Source organism: Paramormyrops kingsleyae, chromosome 25 (assembly GCF_048594095.1).
Source record: "Paramormyrops kingsleyae isolate MSU_618 chromosome 25, PKINGS_0.4, whole genome shotgun sequence".
Lineage (NCBI taxonomy): Eukaryota > Metazoa > Chordata > Actinopteri > Osteoglossiformes > Mormyridae > Paramormyrops > Paramormyrops kingsleyae.
This window is the reverse complement of record NC_132821.1, coordinates 18,419,409-18,428,609: the sequence shown is the minus strand read 5'-3', so window position 1 is coordinate 18,428,609 and position 9,201 is coordinate 18,419,409.

Genomic DNA, 9,201 nt, shown 5'->3' with positions numbered 1-9,201 from the left:
ACCTTTAAATGTAATATAGACAGTTAAGTTGTGATTAAGCATATGTAACTTTTTTTTAGGTCAGAATATCTGCCATAATTCATTAATGATGAACAAACATGAGATCAGTATTTCACTTGTGCTGTTCATTACTTGTATTTTCAGTAGCTCCTTCAGCAGTTCGCAATAGACAGAATTAACAGATATAGTAACAAAAATAGTAACTGCTTGAGATAAAACATGCTTCAAAATTCATTAATGATGAATAAACATGAGATTGGTATGTAACTAAAACTTATTTCTGTAGAAACTGGGGGTGAGGGGCGGCCGTTCATGTCCAGCACTATTTCTGATTTTCCAAACAAGACGATTTGTCTCAGAGCATACACTATTACACATTTAATATGGCCATGAGGGACCGTGGTGTTCCAGAACCTTCCACGAGAGCAGGCTGAAGACCCAGCACTGCGCCTGGGTGTGTGTATGTGTGTGGTGATATTATGATGTGCGGAGGAGCGCCCCCTGCAGGAGCACCCAGGTTTCCTCAGGAAGTCCTTGCGCCCTCCTGCCGTGAGTCGGGCAGGAATGTCTCTGTGCTGAACAAGAGGCTCCACAGTCTCTCCCAGGGGATTAGCAGCTCGACCCTGGCCGGAGTCCCTGGGAAAAGACCTTACAGATCCTTCCCGCTCTGTGGCACCCTCAAGTGGCACTGCTCAGCATTCACGGCTGGGTTCAAGCCACCTTCGCGGAAAAACCCCTCATGCCACATGTCTGGCGGCCGTTCCAGAGCTATGGCTAAAAAAGGACATGGACCCCCAAGACCGTTAATAAGAGAATATGCGGATAAACATGCTTTTACGCCCCAGGGTTGCTTCTCACAAACATCTCAGCCACACATCTCCGCAGTTGGAGGAAGAGTGTTTAAACACAGTAAGCAAACTGCTTTGATTTGTCTGTGGACGCAGCCAGCTGGACAGCGGTCAAAGAAGCAGGTTTGCGATCATGCAGTCGCAGGTTAAAAAATCCACATCAGCCATGATCACAATGTTAAATCTGACAGGGATCGGGAGCACGGCGCCGTGGCGAATCCTGCAAGGGTCCGGCAGCTCCCTTTTTCCCGCATTTCGCATGGGGCCTGCATTGCATTTCTGTCCCACATTGCTCAAGCCCATCTGTTTGCCATGAGGACGGCGTTCTGTCAGCGGTCAGCCTGCCGTTTCACAGTGTGGGTGTGACACACAAGGCCACCTCCATGCTACCCCCCCTAAGAACAACAAGAAAGCAATCTTTATTAGGTTTTTTACAATTGTTTTCAGACTTGTCCCCTTTTTCCAAAAACACTTACCACATGCACCATAGCAGTAGCTCTAAACTGCATATCCTTTTGCAATGTTTTGATGCAAAATGCATTCAAATACCACTTCCAAAATTCACGAATACCTCTCTCGATGTTCAACAGCAGCAAAATTCTGTACAACTACAACTACTTTTTCAGACATTTAGATACTCTGTTCAAAACGGTTAACTTTCAGTTCAAACCCTAAAACAAAATTTAGTCCACTGTAGAAATAAGCTGCATTTTTACAAATGAAACTATTTGTACCCTTGAAAAGAAATAATCATTTGGATATAGCAAAAGTTTATTCAATTTTTTACTTTGCAACTTTGTTACCATCTATACAAAAATAGTCATACAGTTTTTCTTAGTTCCTTGAAGGTTTTTCCAAGCCATCATATTGTCAGTTCTAAAGACAATTGCAAACATGAATAGTGAACTATTCTGTTGCCTCTCTCATTTGATAGCACCAAAATCACATAAAAGTCTCAGGTCAAGCTAACCACAATGAAACTGCCCCAGCTGCTAAGGCTCTGGACTCTGGTCGGCCGAGTCCAGAAATTGAACACACACAAATCCTTCTCTACCCCAATCAACATACACTAAAGCACATAGAAGAGGTGGCGTAGTTCGATTTTTTATGCAAAATGGAACAAGACAACAGCAGAGGATCTTGGAACTGGAGTCCAGTGCTGTACCACAGAAATTTCTTTATGTGGATGAACTGGTTTCAATCTAGCTGATACCAGGAACCATGGGAGGAATGTTACAGGCTGTAGAGCAGTAGTACAAATACCAGGGCAAAGAGGTTCAAACATTATTCTTTGGGAAGCTATATCAGACTATGTGTGTTCCTGTAACATACATCTCGACGGTTGGTCCATGTAACATTAAACATTCTTTGATGAGCTTTACAGACATTTACTAGTTGCTGAAGGGAGACAGGATGCTGGGCTCAATGGCATCCATTATGTAGTCTTAAGGCACAATGTCCCATTTCATCACTTGTCTGCAGTGATGGGGGGGTTTAGGGCTCATCCAAGCATTGAATGTGTTCCTTCGTATTTACTGTTGCTCAGTCCTACTGAAGTTTTTTTCTGCCTGAAGATGGAGGCCTTATGATCACTGTCCTTACAGCAGTGCTGCTATTGGATCCTATGACAGAGACTTGTAGGGCAATCAGAACATCCAACTGTCAGGACTGGATCAGGCTCGAAGGTGTCTGTCACGTTGCATTGCCAAGGAACATATTTTATGTGATTTTATATGACAAAAACATATGACCCAATATCCAGGACTGGATCAATTGGACAGAGTAGTAGATTTTGCTTCTGATTCTTAAGCAAAATGTATTTTTTATTGCACCATAACTGTATCATGTGTTTGTAAATGTTATTCAGTTTTGAATGTATTTTTAACAGTTTTGACAGCAATATGTAAGAATGTGCAAAATGGCCTCGAAAAACAAAGTTTTGGCGGTTGTGGATTTTGAGTGAGAAACGAATCCATGAAGCATTTAGTCATTGAATGCAATTTGTATGATAGCAATGAGAAATGATTCACAGATCAGCCCACATAAACTGATGTTTTGGCAACTATGTAAAGAGTTTTCAGAGAGTGACTTCAGTATTGCAGAATGTATCTTAGCAATTGAAAAAAAGAAACTGTAAGAGAATGTGGTTACTGTTACCACCACTGTGGTCAAGCAACAGAGAAAACCTGTATTTACATTGAAATGTGCATGTATATAGGTCAATTGTTGATGTAGTTGTTGCTCAAGATATTTTTCCACTATTTCTGCTGTGTATGTTTTCTTTTATTTTGCAATGCAACACTAAACTAAGCATAAATAGAAGACATGGAAACAAACTATATGTATTTTGCAATGCTTCAGTTTGGGTTTTTTAGTGAACTGCACAATGAGTGACTCAGTAGTCTTATGGGAGAGAGTGTATGCTAGAGTTATAGCAGCATGAATCACTTTTATGTTAAGTGTGAAGCGTTTTGCTTTTTGCAACAAAGTTAGTGCATGTGCTTAGGTGTGTAATGCAGACTGTGTGAAGAGTTTTGATAAAGTGGATATGATAGTTAGACACGTGTGAATGCAATTTTAAAACACTGTAATAGATTTCTGCATAGGGTCCTTACATTGTTACTGTTAAACTAATATTGTTGTTAATTAATGTACTATTTAGTACTGGCCTTGTAAGCAATACTGAACGGTACATTGCTAGTAGTAATATTTTTAATGCAGAATATTTAAATTCATAGAGTCCAGCTCTTTAAATTGCAGCACTGTAAAATTAGTGTTAAAGCAGTAACATTGCTGCACCGCACTGTAAGCTTGCAGGGGGAGATAACCTCGGCACTGCACCACATCCCCGCGGCACTGCACCACATCCCCGCGGCACTGCACCACATCCCTTTGGCCCACCCCCCGCGTTGCTGACCTCCAGTGGTCACCCATGTGGAGACTTCAGGGTTGGAACAGCTGACAGCTCACATCCAGTTGACGGCAAGGACCAGCGTGAATCTGTGTGTGTGTACTGTACGTCTGTATCAGTGTGTGTGTCCGTATCTGTGTGTGCATCTGTGTGTCTTTATCAGTGTGTGTATCTGTGTATGTGCATCTGTGTGTCTGTATCAATGTGTATATGTGTCTGTGTGTGTATCTGTGTGTGTTTGTCTGTGAGTCTGTATCAGTGTCTGTGTGTGTGTGCCTTTATGTGAGTGTGTGTGGGAGTGTGTGTGAGTTCACATGTGTGGTCCTTCGAACCACTTCCCCTTCAGTTAGTTATCAGTGGACACTGCCTCGCCTTTTGACCTAGAGGCATATAAATCACGTCCCGAAGTATGACTGTCCAGGTTGTGTGCTAGGGCTGCATCATTAAGCATGTCTTCCATGTTGGGTATTTTCATTTTCTGAAAACCCGATTACTCACTTCTGACCCGTATGCGTCCCCCCCCTCCTCCAGATCCTGGGAATGGAAACTATGGATGCTAATCTCATTGAGGGTGACGGTGACTAGGTTCCAGCTTCGCACACCTCAGCCATCAGCTTCAGCTTCAGAGAAAATGTCACTAAAGCCCCTGGCTGTGTCCTCTCCATCTTCACATGTCCTCTAAAGAAGCTTTGAAACCTACGCAAAAGCGCCGTCCCTCTCCTTAATGAGCATGAAGCATGACTCATGATTTGAACCTGCCCCTCTCCCCCCCCCCCCCCTTTCCTGAAACATATGGAGTTTAACCTGCCGTAAAATCCTCTTGATTCTTGGCAATTAAATTCGAATGTGTCGCTTTGCACTGTGCTGTGCATTTGGAAATGAAAAGCATTGTGAAGTATGCATTACTGCATGATCCTCAATATCTGACACAATAACAGAGTTCAGAGTCTGTATTACAGGGAGAGTTCAGCTTAAACTGCTGGCTTCATCCAAAGTGACCATTTCTTTTCATGGATGCTGATTTAATCTTAAAGTGCTGATTTCTTTTCAGTGTCCATTAGGACAGCTATGAACCCGCGTGCAGAAACATCTCCCAGTCCACACGCAGGTCCAGCTGAGTCAACACCCCCCCTCCCCCCCCCCCCCCCCGTGCGGGGTGTGTACACTGACCCAAGGCTGGACGTGCTCCATGACACACTGTGGCATCCTTTGGCTCCCATCCCAAACGTGAAACACAAGGATGACACAGGAAGTGAAGGACAGCCGGGGGGCTGTAAGTGGACCTTAATCAGCTAGCTGCTGCAGGAGATGGGGAGTATTTAAGAACCATAATATACACCCCCCCCCCCAAAACACCAATCTAGGAAGCAATATGATTCACTTTCTGTTGAGTATTCCTGGGCCTGCAAGTACAACAAGGAACCTCATTACATAAACCAATAACAGAGCTCCGTCACTGGTAATAGCCTCTTAATGGTCCAGCATGCAACACTCCCCAGGAGAGCCTGATTCCTCAAGCTTCAGCGAGACACTTCGACTGTGAGCTCAGCCAGGCACTGTCTATAAATACCACGCAGCCTCGTAAAATTTCCATAAACAACGTGACGTCCTCAGTCTCATTATCGCCCATGCTGTTGACGGGACCTTGTAGCCTCAACAAGCACGGCGTCACATCAGCTCAGAATCCTGCACTGAGGCAAAGGCAACACGTTTGTTTTGGATTTTTACGGCCGCTTGTTGTGTTTATGACATGCAGCGCCACATCACGCGTGGTTCGGTGGCACTCCACTGTAAACTACAGTTACGCAATTGCATTAGCTAAGGACCATGCTAAATTTAAGTGGTCTGCCTTAGAGGTACTTACCGTGGTTTTACCTTTTGGAGAGGCCAGTAAAACCTACCCTGAGTCCAATGATTATACTTGGAAAGGGCTTTGTGCCACATTGTTTAAGACTGCGGCCATATTTCCCAAGAGGCTTTGCTCCCATCTGAATGTGCTGGGAGGTCTGTCCAAGCCTCGTGCAGGTTCATTCACCCCATGTACCGCCAAGAGTGTCCTACTCCACAAACACTGTGTCCGCACGCGGGTCAAGCACCCCAGACAGGCACGGCTCCAGAAAACGGGTGTTTTGATAGCTTCCCAGAGACCTCCCATTAATGCCGGCTCGGCACCGGGAAGGCTGGTGTATGCTTGGGCTCTAATGACATTCCCATCAGCAGATGGCATTCCACAATGTGGCTCGCTGTCGCAGCTGGGTGTCAAACAGAAGATGCCAGGGGTCAAGTTCCTCCAATGGGGGCTTGAACAGTAAGGCCTCGGCCCTGGGTCCTCACCCACCATCCCACCGACCTCTGTGGAGGCCCAAAACAGGAGCCATGATGCCTTCCTGGCTTGACTTGCTGACCACAAGGAGGACAACAATCAGGATTAGCTGTTTCGGTACTGGAATTACACGCTGCGATTTATGGAATGGGAGCAGGAAAATGAGGAGACCTGCAGGGGGCCACATGATCACTCAGTGGCTGGACAGATGTGCACAATCACAGGACCGGGTTTGAGGACCGACATTGTAACCATGAAGTGAAACTCCTGTTGGATGTTTCCAATATTCAGCCTCTGATTGCCGTTTCTCCTCTTTTTGTGTCTCTATTCCCTCACACCGCCCCTGTCTGAGGGGCTGAGGACACCTTCCTCCATCAGATTGGGAGATGTAGGGTAATAAGTGTTGTTATTTGTTGACACGGCTTTACATCGCTCCCTGGTAGCATGACCAGCAAGTCGACCAGCCACGTTCAGCAACCCCTCGCCGAGTGCACCTCCGGGCAGTGGGGTGGTGAGGCCTCGATCTGGGGTTTGCTTTACGTAGAACTGCACGGCTGCACTCTCCGAGCCCTGGAAGCCACATAAATGTGTGCCACTCATGTTTTAAGTAACACGGGCCAGAGGCAGAGAGCTCGCGAATAAACAGGCCTCAGATTACTCTGACCGCGGGCCCCTTAGCAGGCTCTCACCTCCCCGAGTCACAGAGGCAGGGAGCTCACGCGGAAACCGCGACCTGCACGCGAATAAACAGACCTCAGAGTGCCCTGACCGCGGGCCCCTTAGCAGGCTCTCACCTCCCCGAGTCACAGAGGCAGTGGGCTCGCATGGAAACCGCGACCTGCACGCGAATAAACAGACCTCAGAGTGCCCTGACCGCGGGCCCCTTAGCAGGCTCTCACCTCCCCGAGTCACAGAGGCAGGGAGCTCGCGTGGAAACCGCGACCTGCACGCGAATAAACAGACCTCAGAGTGCCCTGACCGCGGGGCCCGTAGCAGGCTCTCACCTCCGCGAGTCACAGAGGCAGGGAGCTCACGCGGAAACCGCGACCTGCGTGCGAATAAACAGACCTCAGAGTGCCCGGACCGCGGGCGGGGCCGGTAGCAAGCTCTCACCCCCCCGAGTCACAGAGGCAGGGAGCTCGCGTGGAAACCGCGACCTGCACGCGAATAAACAGACCTCAGAGTGCCCTGACCACACGCGGGGCCCATAGCAGGCTCTCACCTCCCCGAGTCACGGCAGCCAATACCCAGTTAGCCGGCTGTACATTGCTGTCCGGCAGCCAGTGCTGCTGGCCTCCAGACCTCTTAAGCATCTCTGTTTCTATGCGTTGATGTGTGTGTACATTTATAGTGCACTTTCATAATTTCTTCACTTTTTCATTAATTGTGACATAAGATACAACTGTAATGTCTTAAAGTGAGACAGTGTTTAGAAGGTGATTATTATGGTCTGTCCCGTAGCCCCTGCACACCTGCTCCGAGCAGAGTCACCCAGACGTTTATTGAGGGCCACCACTTCCAAAAGCTGGTCAAACCCACTCAGGATGGTAAGTGTGGGAACAAGCTGTGCAACCCGGGGTGGGGGGGGGGTAGGTTTGGCTTCACTGCTCAGGGCACCCACAAGAGCCCTCATATAAATTCCAGGCGGGCTTCCTCTCTCGCTGGACTGTGACTGACTCAAGTGCTAGTAGTTAATAGCATGTGAAGCTAAGAAAGTGTGAGAGGCGGGAATGCTGATCGCTGCCTGCCATGTGAACTGGCGCCATGACGATATCAACCTTGCCAACTGCTTCTGCCAAAAGGGGCTCTGCCCTTCTGATGCTTTACTGCTAAATGAAATTGAGTTTGACCGAGTGTTTCTATTAACCTTCAGCATTATTACAGGGGGAATGAATTCCGGCATTTCTAGACATTTATGGTACTGATATTCAAGCACTATTGGCGGTAAAGGTTTATAATTTGCCACCCTGAAAACATTTAGTCACTGTGCTAAAAAAAAACCCACCATAATCTTTCTTGACACATAAATAAAATTCTGCACCCAGGCTGACCTAAGCAAGAGTCACATGACACTTGCTATTAAAAACTCCCAAAAAACAATGACTTAGACACCAGTGAGATGAGGTCTGAATTCCCTTCAGCAGGATTTTGTTTGGGTGCCACGAGGGGGGGGGGGCTGTGTTGAGATCCAAAGCCTCCACCATGACCATTGTATACCTTTGCTAACCCTGAATTTCTGGAGCAGCAGCATGCCGCTGATGTCACCCCACACGCGGGCCGGAGGAACACTCGTCATTTATCAAATATGAAAACACGCGTAATGGAAACAGCGGGGGGCTGGGGGGGGGTTATCAAAGCTGAAAATGCAGGCGCTTAGCTTATCGCACCCTCAATGCTAACGTGACCCTACAGATTTCCGCAGGGCCTCCATCAGTGGTCGAGTCTGCAGGCAGTGCTTGGCTCAGCGCTCTAGCATGCTGTGCCAGTGATCGGAAGGTTGTTGGTCCAAATCCCAGGGTCAGCAGAGAAATTTCACTACTAGCCCCCCCCCCCCCCCAGCAAGCCCTTTAACACCCAACTGCTCCAGGAACTGTTCGCCCCTGCTTTCTCAAAAAATGTACATCGCACTGTAATGTTAGAGAAGTCTGTGGAACACCTGTTTTATTCACTATATTCCCTCAAGGATGAGCCTTGCTGTTTTGTGCAGATATTATGACACAGCAGGACGGGCCTGGTTCTTTCCAGGAAAAGCAATATGGACAGACCTAAGAGCCTGAAGGGAAGGATCCGGAACACAGGCATGAACTGCTGTGCTTCATTCAGGAGGAGATAAAAAAAGGTCTCTGGGGGAGTGAGATGCAGCCACCTGTTCAGTGCTGGCGGATATTAGCTGGTACTTAAACTGCTCATCCCTAACTAGCATAACTGTGCCAAGTATTTTGCACCTGTGACCTCGCAGGGTTCGGCCTCCTCTTATCGTAATGGTCTTCCTGCCCCCCCAATTAAAGGCATTGTCTTTAATAGGGGAGTGACAATCTTAGAGAGGGGGGGGGGGGGGGGGCACTGGACCCAAAGACAGAGAGCCCTCCAGATGCTAACAAGAGTGTCAGCATGCCCGG